General features: G+C 47.7%; 1 protein-coding gene across 2 annotated transcripts in view; it reads left to right on the top strand.

The window, feature by feature from the left end:
• Positions 1-4,864: 4,864 nt before the first annotated feature.
• The window catches only part of kank2 (KN motif and ankyrin repeat domains 2), a 53,848-nt gene continuing 37,888 nt past the window's right edge, over positions 4,865-20,824 (top strand). Inside the window, exon 1 of one of the 2 annotated variants that reach the window (XM_088603478.1) lies at positions 4,865-5,021. The gene's annotated coding sequence lies outside the window, so the exon portion shown is untranslated. Of the gene's footprint in view, positions 5,022-5,719; positions 5,833-20,824 lie in introns of those variants that run through there. The other variant, XM_088603479.1, reaches the window with a different exon arrangement.

Raw genomic sequence — 20,824 nt, 5'->3', positions numbered from 1 at the left:
TTTGATGTCACGTTTGTTCTTAAGCGTATCCTAACATGGTTTGTACAAACGCTAGTCATGCACATTTTACCTTAGTAGGATTCACATGGCATTTTGGAAATGGGAACATTAATTAACACATCTAATGACCAGCTTTCCTGGTGTGGACGTGGTTGAATCTTCAATTATTGTCACAAGTGGCTTTTTGAAAGATTTTCAAATATTTTGGATAGCAATAGATCTTTTAGAGGGTTATGGTTAAAGTAACAGATACCTTGTGCAAGGGATTAATTTTTTAAACTCGCTGTCATCTGTCTGCTTACATCAGAACAGTGCTTATTCGTGGTAAGAACTGAAAAATGTAGTCTTCTGTGGGTGGAACTATACCCTGGGCTTTGGGTGAACACGAGTCACCATTTCAGATCCCGGTTCACCTAGTTAATGCATCTTGAGACAGTGGAAGGAAAACAGTGCCTGGAAAAGAGGCCAGGCTCCATATAGAAGGTTCCCGGAATAAAGACAGGTTCCGAGGGCAAGATAACCACCAATCAACATTACTACCCTTAAATGAGCTTCCTAGGGGATGTTGTTTTTAAATCTTTTCACCAAAGCTACTGCTAATTTTACAAAGAAATCGTTTGTATCTGATTAAAAGTAATTATAGAAGTAATCCCTCCCTTAACAGTTCTCATTTAACACTTTTCACAGGACTCAAAGCTCTGGGCAGGTAAGTTATACTATATTTCCCCTGCTCTTAAGCTGTCCAGATGAGTTCTGTTTCAGGTCACTCTAAAGAGGTTTCAGATCTGCAGTGACACGTTTTAACCGGTATTTTATTTCAGTGGCTCTCTGCGTTCACTCGTTTAAAAAGTCAACTTCAAACGGTCCTCTTGACTCGGCATGGTTAATGTTTTGTCCATCCTTGGAGACGACAGGATGAATGACGTTTTATTGTTTGAAGTTCAAACTTGTGTCTCTGGGTTCCCATAGTCTTCCGCTCCTTCCCATCTGGTGCGGGTTCTCAGGGACTAGGGGGGCTCTGCGTCACCGCTGCTCGGATGTGTGTGACTCATGTTGGAGGAGAAAACACGGGAGACTGGGGCGAATCGCCCTGATGATCCCGCTCACACGTTTACAAACATTCAAACTGGCGGCGCGACACTTGACGAGAAACAACTTTTTTCTCTCTTGCTCTCTCAAACACATGGGAAAGGAAATGAGAAACTTCGATGGACGGGTTTACACTCCATCTTGTCAGTGGGCGCCTTGCAGCGCTGTGAAGTTTTCTCGCTGCTTATGACTGGCCAAGCTCCTTTTTTTAATCGATGACACCGTTAAGCCTCACACCACACTGCGCTGCATATGCCTCGATATGCGAAAGACTCTGGAACAATAGTGTTTTATTTTCAATCTGGCGCTGGACTGTAAAACACGTTTGCTGGAATGAGATTAAAATATTGATAGCACCCCACCATCTCTGTCAATCTACTCTTTACTTCATACGCATACATTAATTACTGTAAGACGTTATGATTCATAACTGGAAACGGAAAAAGAAACGTTTGCGGCTTCTATGTGCAATTGAGCATAATTGCAATATTGTTCTAGCTACTAAAATCGGAGACCTGAGCAACTGGAGCTTTTAACAAGTGTACAACGAGTTAACAACTGCCGAGTGTTGCTCGGTGTTTTGTTATATACTGTAGACAGTTAACCGTTAATAATATGATTATCATTTGAAGCACAGATGTGAATCGCCCTGAATGGACTAGAGTCATTATCAAATGTTCCTAGTCCCTAAAAACTAGTGATTTAGGGTGACCTGTAGGATTTACTGGACTTTTTGAGGGCTCCCCTGGACCAGTGCCATTGTGGGTATAGGTTATTTTTGTAAGCTTCTTTAAAAATCTTTTTTAAAGTCACAGTGGCTGTTGTGTGATTTAATGTATCATTTGGACTACAAATGCTCAAAGCAACAGTATTTTTTTCATTTAGTTTGCGAGTGTCGTGTCTTGTCTTGCGAGGTCTGTGAATTACCCTTTTAAAAGCGCAGACGACTGGGTCTGTAGCTCAGATTTGCTCCAGATGTTCTCTGGACCTGAAAGCGCGATACGGGCGCGTTTTGTTAGTCTCTCAATTTGATCATTAATTTCTTGTCATTTTCTGAATCCGCGATAAGGAAATCCGAATCTCTGGGCGCGAATAAATCCATTGTTCGTTTAATAATATCTGAAGGAATATACCATTTTTAAAAATTGGTTAGATCAGTGCGCCGCAGCTCTCTGCATAACGTTTTCACTGAATCAGATGTTTAAAAGATCTTTTTCACCCAACAAAATGAAGTGGATTGATATTTTTACGTTTAATTTAAAATAAACAGATTATGTAACTCTGACCACTCTTGTGAGCTGTTGAAAGCTCCTGTCACAGTATTTAATGGATAAGGTGCTACTTATAGCGCTTAGCACGGATTAAAATCTGCGTCTTGACTGGACAGGCTGAGAATTTGAGACGCGTGAAGGGGGGGGGGTCGATGGGTTTGTTAACGCAAACTAAGTCTAAATTAAATAAACTCTTAAGTGTTTCCGGTGTATATGCACAATATCAACTCAAAACATGGAAGAGCTGACTGGTAGGTGAAGTTGATATATTTTGTGTCATATTCGGCTGTGTTGTTGAAGGCTTTCCTCCTGTCTGGGCACTTGGCGATAGTGCATTTTATTTGCAAAGAACTGAAGATCAGGACTAAAAAATGAAACGTAATCGTATCCACGAGCAATCCACGCCAGAAATAATTAATGTGATTTAAAAAGCTAAAGTTAAATTTTCAGAGGCAACGTATTCAAATAGGTGTTCGGCGAATAGTTCTTCAAGATAACACCGGTATAAAGTAAATTGCCCTGCTGGAGTTACCGTTGGCTGCTGTTCAAATACGCCAGTTGTATTCGGAAACTTCGATAAACTATTCGAAAGTAACGAGCCGGAGAAGACGGGTGTTTGTCAACAAGATACGCGCTCCTTCTGCGTTCAGGCAGGTGTGTTTGAAACCCTTATTCCGGCAGTCACACCTCCGCAAGGTCCGGTGTCGACTCCAATCCACTGCCCTCTGGAAATCTGTATCCCCCCGGTAAATGCGAGGCTGGGAACCCGTGCATGTTTGTGCCTTCGGTCACAACGATAGCGAAGGATCTCACGGTGCATTAAACGCGTTTTCTAGGGATTCCAGCTTCTGTATTTTAATTCAGGACAGGGGAGCCGGCGAGACAGCACACTTGTATAAATCATAAAAACAATCACACGTTCCCCCGAGAGAAGTATGGAAGATTGTCACTAACAACAGATTTTGTGGGCTGGTCGAACTTTTCCAAAGCTGATTAAGCCTGTCCCCAAATGTTACTGTTATCCCATGACACCCGAAACAAAACGTTGCGCACGACTCGTAAGTTATTTCTTAAAGAGTTACACCCTCGCTGCGAGGCCTCCTTGATATAGCCAATGAGTTGTGACCAGCAGGTGACCTCGACGGGAACAAATGTAACTTTGGATAAACTGGACTGTAGTAATGTCCCCTGACTGCGTTTAAGTGAAAAAAATAAAATAAAATCTCTTTCTCTTAACCACGGTCTATTTCTAAAACAAAAGCTTCAGATGTAGCGTGTTGTTAACGGATTTTTCTACAGCCCCAACTCTGTGAACAAACAATTATGTTAAATTTGTTAAACTCCGCACTAAACTACACACTCAACCCCTTGTAACCGCCAGACGCAGGTTCTCTCCGGAGCGCGCACCGTCCGACGGAATCGCCTCTACTGTTAGACTATAAATATATTTCCAGGAATTGAAATTGAACGAGATTAAGATCACGCAGTTTAGAAAGAAATGCTGCCTTGATTTTGTTAATATTGGCAAGCCTATGGTTTTCGGCCTTGGGCGTTTAAACCACTAAAAGAACCGATTCTAAAGGAAAACGTTTTCGGAGTCTGGGTTTTAAAAATAACAATTACGCGCGCTCACAAATAATTTCGGGGAACCTAAAGTCTTACACTACCCCCACCGGAAAGTACGATGGGTAAATGCAGTTCGCAGTTCTTTCCTCAATTTCAGCGATACAGCAAAACCTCGTTTTCAACGTCGACTTGTATATTGTAGCACCACTTTACGGCGTTCCTAAAATATCCAACCTCCGGAACAGATAAAGGAATAAATCATCGAGAGTAATAAATTACTGTTTTAACTAGAACCAGAATGATATCAGCGATGACCATCATATTGACACAGCAGCGCCATCACTTCGTAAGCGTGGTCTGGTTTTTGCTTAGAAGCTGAACGAGGCCCGGCCTGATCAGAAATGTAATGGAAACCCTCCATTGTAGTGCCAAAGTGCGGGTGGACCTGTAGGCGGCGCCCTTCTCTCTAGGGAAGACTTTTCCAAACCAAGGACAGGGGACACTGCTGTAGGCGCCGCTGTCCTTTGAGAGAGTGTCGAGCAGAGATCGCAACGACTTGGCCGTTAAAGGCCACGGCACCGTTTCTAAGCGGAGGTGTTAACCCCGGTGTCTTGGCTAAATTCCACCCTGGCTTGGTAAAATCTGAGCCCCCGTCTTATAAAAAAGTTTAAAGATTAGGTAGAGGTATAGAGCGCAATGGCAGCTTTTTTGCCGCCCAGGTAGGCCAGCTCTTCAGTGGTGGGTGGAGACCGGGTCCCCTCTTGTATGTAAAACGCTTCAGAATTAAAAGGTCCAATAGAAACGCCCGTAATCGGGATTTTTTCCCCCCAGGCGGTGTGCAGAATTAATACAGGATACACGCCGGTTGTTTATGTACACGTAAAAACAGTCTCTGGTGGTGACGGCGAGCGAGACGGCTCGGGTCGCCGCCTGTGCTCGAGCGGCGCGGGGAAGGGACGGCGTTGCCCCTTTAAGAAAAGGAGGAGGCGGCGACCCCGTGCGTCGGGCTGGTGCACTGTTGTTGTCCCGCTTGTCAGTGCGCGGGGCTGCGAGGACCGCGCGCGCGAGAGAGGCAGAGGGCGAGAGCGTGAAACGGTAAGCAGCCGAACCTACGCGGGGGGAAACTTACACCTCGCTTTTCTTTTACTTTTACAAACGACAGAGCACAGGCGCACGTTTACAAGGCTTACGAACCAGTCCTTGTCCCGTCTCCAGTTTGCGAGCGGGTCTGGTCTTCCCAGTGGCTGGCTGCTGTGTTAGTCGTAGCGGCTGTGGGATGGTTTAGTGAGGTTTATTCTCAGCCCTAACGGTACTCCACACAGCCAGTCGACCGCGGCTGTTCAGCAGCCTCTACACATTTGAGGGGTTTTGTCCTTCGTCCTCTGGTAACATCGGTTAAATAAGTATGCTCGAAAGCGGAGCAGTTACTGATACATAGTCTGAGGTAATGTTGTCTCCAGCAGGAAGGGTATCCTCGCATTTACGGCTGAGACTGAGGGTTTTCTCGGCGGTGGGTGAGCGGGCGGGCGTGATTTCTCGGTCGCCGCCGCTATAAACAAATATAAACCGTCAATGGTTTCGGGTTGTTTTGCGCGTTGGCGTGTCCGAGTTCGTGTGTTTTCCCCTTCGTCTCCCTTCTCGGGGGCCGATTGTGTCTCTAAATGTCAAGCGGGCGTCGAAGCGGAAAGTACGCCGAGCCTCTCAGGTGGGGTAGGCGGCGGTGTGAAAAGCGCGTTGGAAGTAACTATCGACTCTGGGGCGACCTGGAGTAGAATTGTTTTTTTACCTGAGACTTAAACTGTGTGAAAACCGCGCGTTTTGCCAAAAAGGTAAACAAACCTGCCGCGCTGTTTGGGAATGAACAGAAAGAAGAGCTCTTAACTTCGCCAGCTGCACTATGTTTCAGGTATCGTGTGCGAGAATGCAAAGTTTTAGCACAATGCAGAAATATATGTTTTAAATGTGTATTTCTAGCGTCTCCCGAGGGAGGGTCTCGGTTTCCTCTGGTGGAGTTTTCATGAGTTACAGATGTTGGTCATTAAAGACTCGATTGGTTCTCTTTCCGCCTCTGAGCCGATCTTGAGTTTTTTTTTTTGGAGTGTGTATTTGGTTGGGGGGTGGGTGAGCCATCTAATAACACCGACAGCGCAGAATGAAGCGAATGAAAGAAAGCAGTAGCCGGGTCTTAAACCGAAAAGTCTTGTTAAAACTGCGGTGACACGGGCTTGTGTTAAAATAGGAATCTAAAAACGTGACAGCCGTCTTTCGTAAGTGACTTGTGACTGCCTCGGATTCTATAGCAATCAGAATAGGAAATAATATAGGAAGCGTGTATTGACTTAGGTAATTTCCTATTGCGGTTGCTGGGAGATGGGTTAACTCCACTCAAGGAATAACTTAACTCGCTGCTTTGTACTTCAATGGCTGCCTTTCAAGACGAGCGCTCTTGAACACACCACATCGCAGAACCGTTCATTAGAGCTGTCGCTTCTCGGCATGATCGGATTTAGAATAACGGCGACGTTTTTTTACTCGAACTCGGCACTGGAATGTGATGTAGTTTTTTTTATTTTCCCGGAACGTTTAATATTCCAATAGCCTTATGTGCTCTACGGTCTGGAGTGAGATATTTGTCCTTGTGTTTATTAGGCATACAGTAGACGATATGTTGTAAATGGGTGGTACAATTAGCTAACTCGTTCATTTAAAAAAAATAAAGTAGATCCTGAGATATCTGAGATGTTTGCACCACATGGTATTTCCTATTAGATATGAGCAGATGAAAATATGAAAATACACGCGTTTCATTTGCCATAGGAATACAATAGCAGCACGCCCTGCCCTTCTGCTACACTGGAGCGGGATGCGCTGACAACACCAGCGCGGGAGCGCGCCCGTGTTACCCCTGCGCGGCGCCGTCTGTCAGCCTGGCGTGGAGCGCGCCTGCTTTCAGGCTCGCGCTCTTGGACAGAGGTGCTCTTATAGGTCTCTGTTTTTTTGGGAATTCGGTGGAAAAAACACAAAGAATGAGGCTCTTCCCCTCTTTTGTAATGCGTCTTGCATGCTGGGCGTTTAATTCGGTAGTAGAAGAGGGATTTTGTTTGCATCGCATCACCTAATCAACACAGGGGTGTTCAGGCACCATGGCACTAATGTCTGTGACCACTTTGCGTTTTTGATACAGAAGTTGTGCTCTCTGTGCATATTCACTGCTTTGCCATCTTGGAGCTGTCCTGTAGTCATAGCTGTGGGTCCAGATATTCGCTCATTAGAGCTCAGTCGCACTCGGCAGGGGGGTGCAGCGGGCAGAGTGAACACGGAGGTGAATGTTCCGCCGGAGAGGGGGCGCATGCGCACTGGCCGGGCGCAGGTGAGTGCAGCGGCTCGCTTGCTCGGCGGACAGTAAGCGTCCATTTTCCCGGCCGTCTGCCGGCACGGCGGGCGAGCCTGTGTGGAAAGGAGGCGGGTGCTGTCGTGTGGGCCCGTGCCTGCAATCAGTTAAAACTCGTTTTCGCTTTCGTGCGCTACAGTGTATATAGTACCTGGTTCGTCCTGTCCTGGTGTCCCTTCTCGCCTCTGCTGCGTGTCTCTGGCTTTCTGTGCAACAAAACTGCTCCTTGCCCGTTCGTGCTATTCTCGAGGCGGCTCTGCTCCGACAGCACAGCGCACATCTGATTCTTCTCTGACTTTTTCCAAACGCTTTCATTCAAACGAAGGAAAAGCATTAAAGCCAGTTGACTGCTTGGTGTTTATCCTGATCTAGAATTCCTGTTCACGTTGAGAGGATGTGCCTTTTGAGGCTTGAGTTATGTCGTGGGAGTATAAAACAGTTCCAACATTCAAACTAAGGTAGTCCTCCCTTGCCCTAACTGAAGAACACTCATTTAGGCTAAGTTTTATTTTGGTTATGGGGCAGCCAGCAAGCAGCACACACGTGTTCAAGCGAAGCAGTTGAATAAGATGACTGGCACTGGTCCTGTTACAGTGCAAACGGGGGTCTGTCAGGAGGTATCAGAGATTGATGGGTTCTCCCTCAGTGGAATGGGGATGACGAGGGTCTGTCTCTTTCCCAAGGATGAGCTCAGTCCACGCACTGACTCCATACGGTCACTCCCCCTCGAAGCGAACCCGTTTACTGGAAAACCAGACCCTCCCTCCAGCGCGGCCCCAGCCTGTGCCTGACTCACGGATGAATTCCATTTCCTTGTTGAATGAAGTATTACTTTCCCCTCTCAGAAGTCGTATCCAGGCTTTGGAATTCAAGGCCAGAGCTGTCCCGATGATGACGGTGATGATTTTTTGCTGCGGCGGGGGACAGAGATGCACGTGGCGCAGGGGGGCAGCCCTGCGTAACTCCATCAGTTAACTGGCCCGCGCCTCCCCCGTCACGGGGGAAGGATAAATCGCTTCTCAAACGCGCGGCGGGGAAGCGAGCCACATGTCTGCTCTCCCATAACCCCCCCCCCGCCCCCTCCCGCCACTGGTGCAGAAGTTAACCCCTTCAGTGCCAGCCTCAGTTTCTGGCTGCTGCGAAGCCCCCAAACCTGATGAAAAAAGATGGCTTAATGAAGCCTCCGCCAGCAGCTCAGCATGAGCTTGAGCATCTTTTAGGGACAGTGCTCTGTCTCTTTGTCCCAGCACACAGGGTCTTGGGAGATTCACACCCTTCCACTCCTTCTGCAAGGCGATCTGCTTTTATTACGCAGAGCTCTGTGCCTCGTTAAAAGCTGCTGTTAAAGATGAGTCTCATCAGATCGGAGGAGCTAAGTAAGGTCGGGCCGGGTCAGTCCACGGAGGGGAGACCCCCGGGGAGAAGAATCGGGCTGCGGGTGCGAGTGGCGCTGATGGACTGGCGTTTGGTCTCTTCTCTGCTCCAGCCCTTCCAGTCCAAAGCAAACCCGTGCTGTAGGCGGCGCCACCAGTCAGATGAAACATGAAACCAAGATCCCACCTACGTGGTCATTAGAGGTCCCAATAAAGGTCATCCGACGCCAACCCATCATGCTCTCCACCTCTGTAGGCACAGAGTCGAAGCCCTGAGTCCTGACTGAATTCCCCTCAGTGTACCACAGGCGCCATCTGGCCTCCCTTCACTTCCCCTTGGTTCACCTGCTGAAGCCATTTCTCCTTCCTCCACCAGAGCTGCAGGGGTGATTCTGCAGCAGCAGCCCAGCTGGGTTCTGCACTTCAGTGCTTGATAGAGTGGGTCCCTCCGTATGTAAAAAAAAATGCATGGATTTGTGTTCCCTTATGGGCTAAGCTGTCCTTGCTTAAGTTCATTGTCCAGGTGACTTCCTACAAGCTAGCTGGCTGCTGCTGTCGGTAAGATTGAATTCTGAAGCTTATATACTTAAATAAAGGTTTAAGTGTCTCAGCAATCGTGAGCAGGAGAGGGTGCATGGAATATAGCTGACCTGTTGTTTTTTTAGCGGGGGGGGGGGGGGAGTTGGCGTTCATAAACTTTTCACAAGCTTTTCAATGTAATTAAGAAAATATTGTAAATGTGCTTTCAGTTGGTCTTTTATTAAGTTGTTGGCATCTGAATTTTGAAGTGCTTTATGTTCTCTTGCTCTTTGCAGATCCTGGCTTTTAAAAGTCTGCTGGATGTGTTTTTTTCATGTTTGCTTTGTCTTTGCTTATGAGGTACGAAAGAGCTTTAAAGTTGCCTTTGCTGACATTTCTGCCTGAAGGGATTTTATATTTCCTGAGCAATTGAGCCAAGATATTTGCAAACACAGGAGTCGATCAAAAAATAAGCTTGAGATCGGACCTCGAAAGCTTTTTTTTGTGGCATGCTATAAATGAAGCAAGGAATTAGTTGAATGTGAAAACATTCGGAGCTCTGGCTTTTTGGTCATGTCAGTCTGCAGTTCCAGAAGGTCCGGACTCCATCATGGAAAAGCATGTGGCACCGCTGGTTAGCAGAGAGGCTCCTTTCAGGTTCAGAGTGGCTGGGATAGGAGGGAAGGGTTTTCAGCTTAGCGAGCAAATGAGAAAAGCAGGGCTGCGGATTGCTGTATGTCAAATGGAAACATTTAAATAGAGGCTTAAAAAACAGCAAGAAATAAACTTCCTTAACCATAAACTTGGAGTTGGGGTTATGGGGGAGTCTTTTGATTTGCATGCAGAATCAATAGACTGAGCTGGATATTTCCCTGCTTTTGGCATCTCTCACTGCTTGAATTTGCGACACAGGGGTTAAGCGTGAAACTAGATAATTCAGGAATCAGAGGTTAGGGAAGGGAGTTTAAAATCTGACATTGATTATTAGAGACTTGTTTACTGCTAGGATTGGTCAGGCAGACAGCTCCAATCCAATCAAATCTGTTATCCTCTTAGAGTTCAGGAATCCACAAACACCGATGGACTGACTAGCAGGCAAAAAAAATAATAACATCCCATGATATCATCCGATATTCCCCCAGGGAGAAGGCGGGAGTCTGTTGGTGGAATTTCTTTTTCACTGGGCTGTGGTCGGCACACGGCTCTTAACACACCACAGCCTGAGAGACGGAGACTCGGCTCAGATGGCGAAGCAGTCCCCATGCTGATAGATAGACCTAAACTTTTTATGCTGTGTACTACACTAGGGCTTGAAGTGTTGCATGTAGAAACCTAACATGAAGTTTCTACTTATTTTACTGATTTGGGCTGGACTTGGATGAAAGTCTGTCATTGTACATTAGTAACAAACAGGGCAAAGATCAAGTTTCTTTGCTTAGTTGGTGACCTTTTACTGGGATCTGCAAAGAAAACAGTGAAGTCTCCTCTAGTTTATCCTCAAAGGCACTGACAACGTCAGTCATACGGAGTTCTTCATCATCAACAGTGAAACATGAACCAGAGGACACAAGTGAGAACTCTGTGAAACACAAGGCACTTCTTCACACAAAGGGTTGTGGGATTCTGGAACAAGCAGCCCAGCTTATTGAAGCTGATACTCTGACCTCTTTCAAGGCTGGGTGTGTGATTATTGGATCAGTTAGCTATGAAATACTAAATAAGTTTAGTGGATTCAACAGTGGATTCATTGTCGACTTTGTCCGTGGTCCTCTGCACATGATAAAACTACAACATAGCTGTACAGTGTGACTATAATAATGGTAGAAGAGCAACACTATGTGTTTAGCTGGTGTTTTTTTCCCAGCGGGAAAGCATTTTTCAGAGAGGACTGGAGGCACTTTATTTGTTCCCATTATGTCATACTCTCCATGTTCACTTTTCAAGTCTTTCACATTCAGTTTCCTCTTGCTTTTCTGCTAAATTCATCTCTGTAAGGGGATGTTTCCGTGTGGGTAAAAATGAAAATGGATCTGAATCCCAATGCATGGAGATCTGATCATTACAGGTCTTCCTTGCTAGAGGTTTTTAATTGAAACCAGGCTCTTGCAGCTTCTGTTTCCAACTTTAAGTGCACATCACCATGATGGAGCTTGCCTCATGCAAACACCAGAAATAAAGTACCCGATGGAACTCTTTGCTTGAGCTTTACATGTTAAATCAAGGAGCGAATTATGACTTCCAGTTTTTCTTTATTGGATCGTCCATTCCCATCTTGTTCGCAGTCCTCTGTCTGCTAAGGTTTGCTGCAGCTTGGCGCTGGTCACCACCTCCAGCAGGTTCATTGTGAGCTGGGAGAGGCTGCCAGGTGTGTGCTGCCCAGACTCCAGCTGTTCAGCACTCAAGTCAGGTGCGGCGGGATGTCCGTTTTAAATCAGTAGAGTAAAGGGCTGATCAAGAGCTGAAAACTCAAAGTTGCTTAAGGGACAGTACAGGGGCATGATCTGACTTTTTGGCTTTTGGCAGCTTCACAAGAAAAGGGTCTTTTTAAGCTTTCAAGCTTGCTGGATAGAAACCAGGAGCAAATGTGTACATTCCTTGGTGTTAGGAGTTAGATATTCATATTTCAGTCTGCTGTATTCCCCTCCTCCCCCAGAAGCATGCTTGTTTTTCTTCTGCGATCCGTGTGTTGTTTTAATCCCAGTGGCTACAGCGCGGCAGCACCCTTGTTCCTGGAATCTTTGCGCTTCCTGTCTATTGATGAGGATGACATAGATTTATTTTGTGAGGCTGCGAGTGTTTTTGCAAAGATTTGAAATCCAGATGTTCTCTCGGCCCTACCAGTCTGCAGAATGCAAGGTGCGCACAAACGTTTAACATCAGATTTTTGTGCCTGCTCCTTTTTGTTCATTGTGTGTTGTTTTTTTCACGTACATGCTGTGCCTCTGTCCAGGTTCCCGTTTTCATCCCTGGGATTGATCTGGACTTTGCTCAATATGTCTACATCCATCCATTATGGTATCCCATGTATCACAGACTGGGACCCAGCCACTGTACCACCTCATTCCTTCCTTGGGTCGGAAGCAAAGAATTTCTCCCTTATTGTAACATTTTGCCTCTCTGTGTTTCATACTGTAGCCTCACCTGTACAGCCAGTGTTTAGTAGTATTACCTGGGCAAGCTGGGCCTTTTGAGGCAGAAGGCCTTCTTGTGTCGGTACAGCTGATGGGCCTCCAGGAGGAATGTGGTGCTGAAGAAGGACGGAGACACATAATTGAATGGAGAGCAGCGGTGAGACCAGAATTCATGAAAAAGGCCAAGGCGCTCGTGTTATTTTAGAAGATAGAATTGGCAGCAGTTCTCTGGGTCTCGTTAGAAAGCAACATTTTTTTTTCTGGAAGTTTCTGGTGGTATTTTCTCTCTCTCTCTCGCTGGGTGGAGGTTGGGCCTGCAGGAAGTGGCAAAGTTTTTTCGGGATCCTCCGGGAGCTGAGCGATTGACCTCTCCTTTTTTTCCCCCTTTAACTCCTCGTTGACGGGACAGCGCCTGGGTCCAGCTTGAGTGAGCCTTGCAGGCAGAGAAATTTGAATTGGGTCTTGTGTCTGGGGCTGGTTGGCCTCCTGCTTATGCCTTAAAAATCCATCTGCTTATTTGTACTTTGGTGCTGTACAGCTGCATGAAACACTTATCCAATTATTCAAGCTGTGTTTTTCAGGAAGGCGGTTATATTGACTTTGACTGAGGTGATTAGTGCTCAAACACTAAAGACCAGCTGCAGGAATGTGTATTGATTAATCAGCGCTTGGGGGCAAGAGTTAAAAAACTACCAGGAGAGAGGAAAAGAATCCTGCAAATAACCACGTTGATCTTATGGTGTGGACCAGCCTTGTGTAGCCCGGTACGGAAGCCTGATCCAGTTCCATGCATTTTACACAGGGAGTACAGTACAGTCCAGTTCCGTGTAGCCCGGCCCATTAGTCTGTTCTAGTCCTTTGTAGCCCGATCCAGTCCAGTTCCTGTCTCAGTTCAGACTACATGCCTCCTCTGTCAGCAGCTTCTTTCGACAGCCCCCTCCGTATGGCAGCTTTTACCCCCCTGCTGTGGCAGGTAGCAGGGGTGCTCGCTTTGACTCTGCTAAAATGACATCAGCAGAGATCCCTGTTCTTCATCACTTTCCAGACCTGGAAGCAGGCGTCAGCGGGCAGACGCGTGGAGCCAGATTCCAGGAGTCAGTCCACTTTCTGAGCCAGGCCTAGGGGACCGGATCATAAGTTCTTCAGTGGGAAGTTGGCCTCTCTCCCCTCCCTGCTGGATACACCCGCCTGTATTTATACCTAACATGTGAAGCTCATTGCTTTAGCACATGAGGGGAGAGCTTATATAGGTGGAGTGCGGTCAACGTATATTTTCTCTGCACTCAATGCAGCCAAAATATGACCACGAAACAGCAATCCTGATCATGTTCTGCCTGCCACTACTGTGTGTGGTGCAACAAAGAGCAAATTTATTCTTGACTTGACTTTGGATATCCAGGACGCTCATGGAAGTCCAGTGATGTTCTAAGACTCCAGACACTTTCCCCTTTAGTTTAGTTTTAGGATTTAGTTTTAAGTATCTGGTTTGGAGTTTGCATGGCTATACGTAGAAAGATATCAGACATAACAATTGTTTAAACAAACAGTGGTGCAATTAAACAAGGGACAAAGACTTAAAGGAGGAGTGAAGCGTACACAAACAGTCCAGACGCTGGCCGTGTGGTAGTACTTAGTGCAGCACAGGGCTGAGGGGGGAGTGTAGACGGAGCTGTCAGACTCTGCTTATTTTAGCAGGGTCCAGAGGCTTCTCATCAGGATAATGGAGAACTCGCCACACACCGCGAGAGCAACTCCTGAGTTTATTTTTCAGATGACTCTTTTAGATCTGTAATCCATCTGGCTCCAAGATTCATAGCAGTAGCTTTCAGACCGTTTTAGGAGGAGTTTTTTTCCTGGTTAACCAAAATAAAGTGACCGGTTATGTATGTGAGAACTCAGGGATGGGGCAGGAGCACAGGAGTTTCCCTTGGTTATTGGCGGAATGCAGCTTGTGTCCCGTGAATCTGGGTATTCCGAAGCAGCAGGGGGACACACCCCTCTGGAACGTGCTTTCCAGGGCGGTGGCCTGTTTCCTTCCTGCTCCCAGGATGCCGAATGGGAACAAGCATGAAGTAGTATCGCTCAAAGCACTGACAGGGCTAAGGAACTTGCACACAACCCCTAGGGGACCCTGCAGTATTCCGGGGTCCTCTGTAATGGAAGAGCCCCAAAAAGAGGAATGGGGCTCCATTTATTGGCATTGGGGTCCTCCTCCTCATGTAAAGGCATTCACTTCAAGTGCTGGTGGAGCCAGTGTGAGGTTCCAGTAATCATGGGTTCGAGGCTGGGTCTTGTCACTATGACCAGGATACTCCTGAGCGGCAGTGAGTCAGTGGCAGAGCTCAGACCTGGAGCCTCCAGCTATATCAAACCCCTTGACCTCTACATCACCTGGTCTCCTCAAAGTGTTTCGACAAGCATGAAACAAATTCATAGTGGCTGTAAGAGCACAGCAGTCTGTAAGGCCTGGAGTGGATCAGACTGCATTACATCAGGAGGATTACGTAATTCCCAGAACAGAGTAATCCTGGATATAGCTTTGCATTTAGAAGTCCCAGTGTAGTTTCTTAACACGAGGAGTCTTGCTAAAAAAATCACTGGTGTTTCTCTACCCTATGTCTTATTTGCAAGACTCTTAGTTGTCTGCAGATTTCCCTCCCCTTTGCAGAGCACCCACCCTTCTGTGCTTCATTTGACATTTGACTTCTGAACAGCAATGAATATTTTTCAGTTCTGGTGTGAAACCCCTGTAACTGTTGATCAAATAGACTTCAACTAAAGAGCGGTAAAGATTGCAGTGTGCAAGTGCAGCACGTTCATCAAGAACTCGATCAGCATTGCCGCGGGACTGTTCAAAAACGAACGTATAAAAGGTGCATTTTTCCTGCACTTGCAGCCTCAGGATTCCTGGCTGACATAGTAATTGGGTGCTCCTACTGTTTTCAAACCCAGCAAATGAGACCATCTCTTTGCATCGTGCTCTCTGGCGAGGAAACATGGGCGCGCCGCTTGTCCCGGCTCAGTGGGATCGTTACACACACCGATCCCAGCCCACACTTCCAGCTTTGTCCCAGATGATTGCATCCTCCACTTGTCACATAAATCACTTTTTTTTAATAAACCTCGTTCCTCTCCTCTGCGCTCCTTGCAAATAGCAAATGATCTCCTTGAATCCAGGTTTCATCTGCCCCACAGAAATTATTTTCCTGCATTGCAGCATTGCCGAAGCTCAATGACCTGTTCTGCACAAGTCCCAGGCTGCTCCTGCTCCATCTGGTGTTTGGGGGTTAGGGGTTTGTCACAGTGATGGCTTTGATGTGGCAGGGGTCTGTGCTACCTGTTACTCAGTGGAAGCAGGACTGAGTATACAGGCGCGCTTGTGTCACTCAGCTGAGAGACAGGGCACTTTAACTATGCAGACACTTCATAGCGCCATGGGCCTTGTAGAGAGATTCTTGCAGAGTTCTCTGTGTAGTGAGGCACAGCTGGTAGTGAGCTGGACTTTGTTCTCTTAGGCAGCTGACATGGGGGGGGTTGTAGTGGTCCTTTTTGGATTTGGAGTGCCCAGCTCAGTCGCCTGAGAGAGTTCCCTTCTATGATCATGATTGTAGGGCTTGAGCAGCAGTCACAGAGCGCTTGGACCCACAAAACATCAAAGTGTGGCTCTTTTCCTGATATCAGTTGCGCTTTCAGATAAAAACATCTCAAAAGTGGATATGTTAGCAGATGACGGAGGGGTGAGGGGTGGGGGTTGGGGATGGATTCTGCGTTGTTCTTACAGTGAAGTCTCTGCCCCTGTTGGTTTGTGAGTTGATTGGTTCCACGTTTGAAAGCTGGTGTTTGCAATTGGACTGCGATTTACTTCTGTGGCGGCAGGCAGTCCTGGAGTGTGTGTGTTGAGGGATGATTCATCCGAGTCAGTGCAGTGAAAAGCTGGAACAGGCGCTGGGAAACAGGACAAAATAAGCGGGATTTGGAAAACTCCCTCCCAGCATTCTCATTCTTTTTTTAAACTTCCGGTCTCCCTTGGGCTCCTGTGTCTGTGTTGTGTCACACAGTGGGAAGATCAACAGCTGGCGTCTTTTGGAAAAACTCCTGAACTGTCCTGGACACGATATTGGAAGTGTACTAGGCTGATATCCAGGGAATTCATGTCAAGGGAAAATAAAAAATAAAAAATATCAAAGCAAAACAAGTGCATTCTTGCTGTTGCTGTGCCTAGTTCTGTTAATCAGTCCAGAGTTATTTAAGCCCTGTTTATGTGACAGAAATGTCCTGTTTAAAGCAAATGAACTCTCAGTAGGTGGTATCATCTCAGTAGGTGGTAATACAGGAATCTGGGGGAAGAAGTGACTTCAGATAAAGTGCTTATGTCTGGGCCAACAAAGTGGCGCAGTGGTTAGCTTTTCTGCCTCACAGCGCTGGGGCCCTGGGTTTAATTCCAGACCTGGGGTGCTATCTGTGTGGAGTTTGTATGTTCTCCCTGTCTTGACGTGTGTTTCCTCCAGGTGCTCTGGCTTCCTCCCATAGTGCAAGGACAAGCTGGTAGGTTAGTTGGGTTGTGGGCGAACTGGCCCTGGTGTGAGTGTGTGTTTGAGTGCCCTGTGATGGGCTGGTGTGTACCCTGCCTTGCTTGTCAGGATAGGCTCTGGCTCCTCCATGACCCAGAATTGCATAAAACAGTCAGAAAGGTGATATAAGGATGGGTGCTCCATGTGAAATTCTGGGCTCTACTGTGAAAGGAACAGTGGATGCGACAGGGGCATCAAGTCTGACAAGTAATCAGACTTGTTGGAAGTGAGGCGGGGAGCGTCGGGGTTTTTTCCAGCATCTTTTCCCCCAACAAAAAAGCCGTCAGCAAAACCCACCTCTGCCCAGCTTCCACCAGCTCAGAGCCATCCCTTTCAAGCACCGCTCAGTGAGACCCCCCCCTCTCCTTCTTCCATCTGTCTCTCCCCCTCGACCTGCGCTGGCTGGTTTAATCACCTAGCTGTAAAATTGAAGTATCTGTTTACATCCCACGCCATAAATTCGCCAAGCTGTCAGGATGGCTGATGTCGAGGTGGATTGCTGTGAAATCCGGAGCACGGGTCCACACGCTGCTCCCGTGAAAAAGAAATGGCCCGGTCTTCTGCAGCGCTCGCCCTCCCGCACACACGCGCACACACGCGCACGCACGCACATGCACGCGCAGTCGTGTCAGAGGAAAGGGTTACTGCAGCCCGGCTCTGTTCTCAGGCTCCGGCAGTTTACAGAGACCGAGTCAAAGCAAGGGGGCTGCAGGAAACATGCCCAGATGCTGCTGCGCCGAATGTACCAGCTTCAGATAAACAGAGGGAGGGAGGTCTTGTGTAACCGAGGAAGAATGGACGATAACGGAATGAGAGTAGAGAGACTGTGCAGCTCCCAGGATCTCTGCCGAGTTTATTTAGCAGGACCATCTGTACCAGGACAGGGTAGGCGGGGGAGAGAGGGCCATTGCAGGTCTCAAATTTTATTATTAGCGTCTCCAGAAATATTACTGCACTTAGTTATCACGGGTATTGATTTTTGTTACTCTTTTTATTTTCCTTTCAAAGTGCCCTCACTGAGGCCCTGGGTTCAGTTCTGGATCTGAGGTGCCGTCTGTGTGGAGTTTGTATGTTGCCCCCTGTTCACATGGAGTTTCTCCAGGTCCTCCAGTTTCCTCCCGCATTCCAAAGTCCTTAGGTTCACTGGCTTCTGGGACAACTGGCCCTGGCGTGCACGCGTGTCCTGTCCAGGGTGTACCCTGCCTTGTGCTTCCAGAGATAGGCTCCAGCTCTCGTGCTACCCTGAATACAGAGGTTGCAGAATGGAAGGATGGACATACCTTCATTTATCATTCAGTTACAGTGAATGTATTATTGCCTTCTTTTTCTTAGTGTTTTTTCTCCGGTATACATCAGCACTTGCTGTTCTGGTGTGCAAGTCCAAGGCTCTGGTGTCAGTCCTGCTGGGACAGTGTTTTCTATCTGACCTGAGAGAAAGGGGAAGAGGGGAGAGAGCCAGCTGCTCAGAGGACGGTGAGACAGGTCACGAGTCGGACATGGGGAGGAGAAGGACACCAGACGGCCAGGGGGTGGTGTGAGGGAAAAGAAAGACTGGAGAGAGTGAGACGTGGATGGAGAGTCTCTCCGGGAGACAGATGGAGAGAGGCGGTAAGGGAAACCTGAGAGAGAGAGAAGGCTGACTGAGGGAAGACAGACTGGGAGCCTGAGTGAGGAAGAGCCGGGTCGGCCTTCACAGAACCTGGGCCCGCTGTCCTGTCCCAGGTTTATCGTGAAACAGGAGAGCCTCCCCGCGGACCGGAGCTCGGTTCCCCCTGCCAGCTGGAGGCGGCGGAGAGCGAGCGCAGCCTCTTGGCCTCTGTAAGGCAGAGTATTGTTCTACTCGATCCTCCGGCAGCACAGCTGCCCGCGCGGGTGTGTGTTTGGTGAGCGGGCAGGAGGGGCTGCCAGGGTTTAATTCACACAGGCTGTGGATTGGTGTTGTTCTTGGCCGGTGAGAGCGCTCCGGTTCGAGAAACAAAGGGGAGCGCAGCTCGCGTATTCTTCTGCAGTCACCGGGCGGCCCCGTGGATGAGGCAGTCATTATTTTGTCTTGTTTTGTGAGAGTCTCAATTGAAACCTTTATCACAATTGCTCTCCCCCCCACCACCACCAGCAAAAACAAAACGGTAGTACAGAGCCAACACAAACCCTGCTAGGAGCTGAACTGCGTTCTCTGTGGCTAAATTCTTAAATTCAGCTTTCCACTGTGGCTCCCCGCTGTATAAAATGGGTATTTTCCACCCCCTGCCTTCTGTGTGCCACTCTATGCGGCGCAGCGGTGCTGGAGAGTGTATCAGAAGGAGGTGAGACGTTGGCACGACTTGCTGTGACCTTGCAGCTGGAGAAGCTCTAGTCAGATTTCAGGGCTCGTGCCCTCGTGTTCTTTTCCAGTGTGGGTTTGACTGTCATTATTTTTTTAGCAACTGGTAACATCTGCTGCAATCTGCATACGGCTCAGCGCATTGAATCCCACAGCACAGACCCAAGTCTTTTGAAGGAATGAAATTGGATGCATTACAAACAGTAAAACAATAACAAGAGCCTGCAACGTCATCACCACTCTTTCTTTGGTCGTCATTTTTCTTTGATAAATCTTCTGATTTATCTTTTGAAGTTAAAAAAAGTTGTGCTGGGGTGAGGGACTTGAGGAATTGCTGTGCTTGGAGCCCCACTGGAGGACTGGCACTGCTGGCATGAATTGGGAAGGCAGAGTCCCTCGTTTAGCACAAAGCAAGACACAGATCGCGAGACGGATAACGCACTGCACTTCAGGGCTCGGACGCAATGTTTAGTCCAAAGCACAGCTCTGCCGTCAGCTCAGCACGGCGCGGTGCAACACATTGCCTTCTATAGGCAACAGTCTCCTTTCCTTTGGCTGGACGTGCTGTCTCTGTGGAGGCCGTGCGGTTGTGTGAGTATGATTGTGCAGGGAAGAGGGGGGGGTGGGGATTGTGTTTATATAACCAAAAAAGACAAAAAAAGAGTCAACTGGAGCTGGTTCAAAAGAACAAAAAAAACCCTCTGCCTGCCTTCCTGCTGAGCAGAACCTCAGGTCACATTACCGCTGTGTGATACAGAGTCAGGGAGCTGTTTCCACGCGGCTGTGCTCTGAGATGGAGGGGCTCGCAGATAAATGCTGAAAGTTGCAAACGAGAGCAGCCTCCCAACATCCTTTCATCTGGACGTTTCCCAGAGGTTCCCAGGAAATCCTTTGTGTGGATTTATGCCGCAGCAGCCTGTCGCAGGCCCCCACCACCCTTCATGTAAACAAGTGCCTTCTTTTCTCTCTCCTAGACATGCTTCCTTGTAGTGACCAGCGGCCTAATAATTAAGAACAACACAGTGGTTAGCCTTGCTCCCTTGCAGCGCTGGAGCCCTGTGTTTCTTTCCTGGGGTGCTGTCTGTGTGGAGTTTGTATGTTCTGTGTTTGTGGGGGTATCCTCCAGGAGCTCTGGTTTCCTCCCATAGGCCAGGGAAACAGTGGTAGGTTAAGTGGCTTCTGGGAAAATGTGTGTCCTTGTTTGGGTCTGTTTGCCCCATTCAGGATGTATCCCATCTTGCGCCTGTTGCTTGCTGGGACAGGCTCCAGCTCCCCTGCAGCCCAGAACTGGGAGAAGTGGTTAGAAGATGGATGGGTGCACAAAAATGAGTAATGCTGAGGGCCACATTACTGCACCCCCTAGTTGTGAGTGTAGTTTCCTGGTAGTCGTCAGCCCTAGAATTGTCCACATTTATGGGATTGTAAAGAAAAATCAAAACAGTAGTACGCTGCTCTACCGGAATATTAGAGAATGGCATGATCCGTTGGTGTATCCCTTCCTTTCTAAATTAGTGGGAATAGCTCAGCATATGTTGTGTCCCGTGATTACTAAGGGAGATAAGCTAACAGCAGACCAGGCCTTTGCCTCAGTAT

This window comes from Lepisosteus platostomus, chromosome 13 (genome assembly GCF_059453375.1).
Source record: "Lepisosteus platostomus isolate fLepPlt1 chromosome 13, fLepPlt1.hap1, whole genome shotgun sequence".
Lineage (NCBI taxonomy): Eukaryota > Metazoa > Chordata > Actinopteri > Semionotiformes > Lepisosteidae > Lepisosteus > Lepisosteus platostomus.
This window is presented reverse-complemented; position numbering and strand designations above follow the sequence as displayed.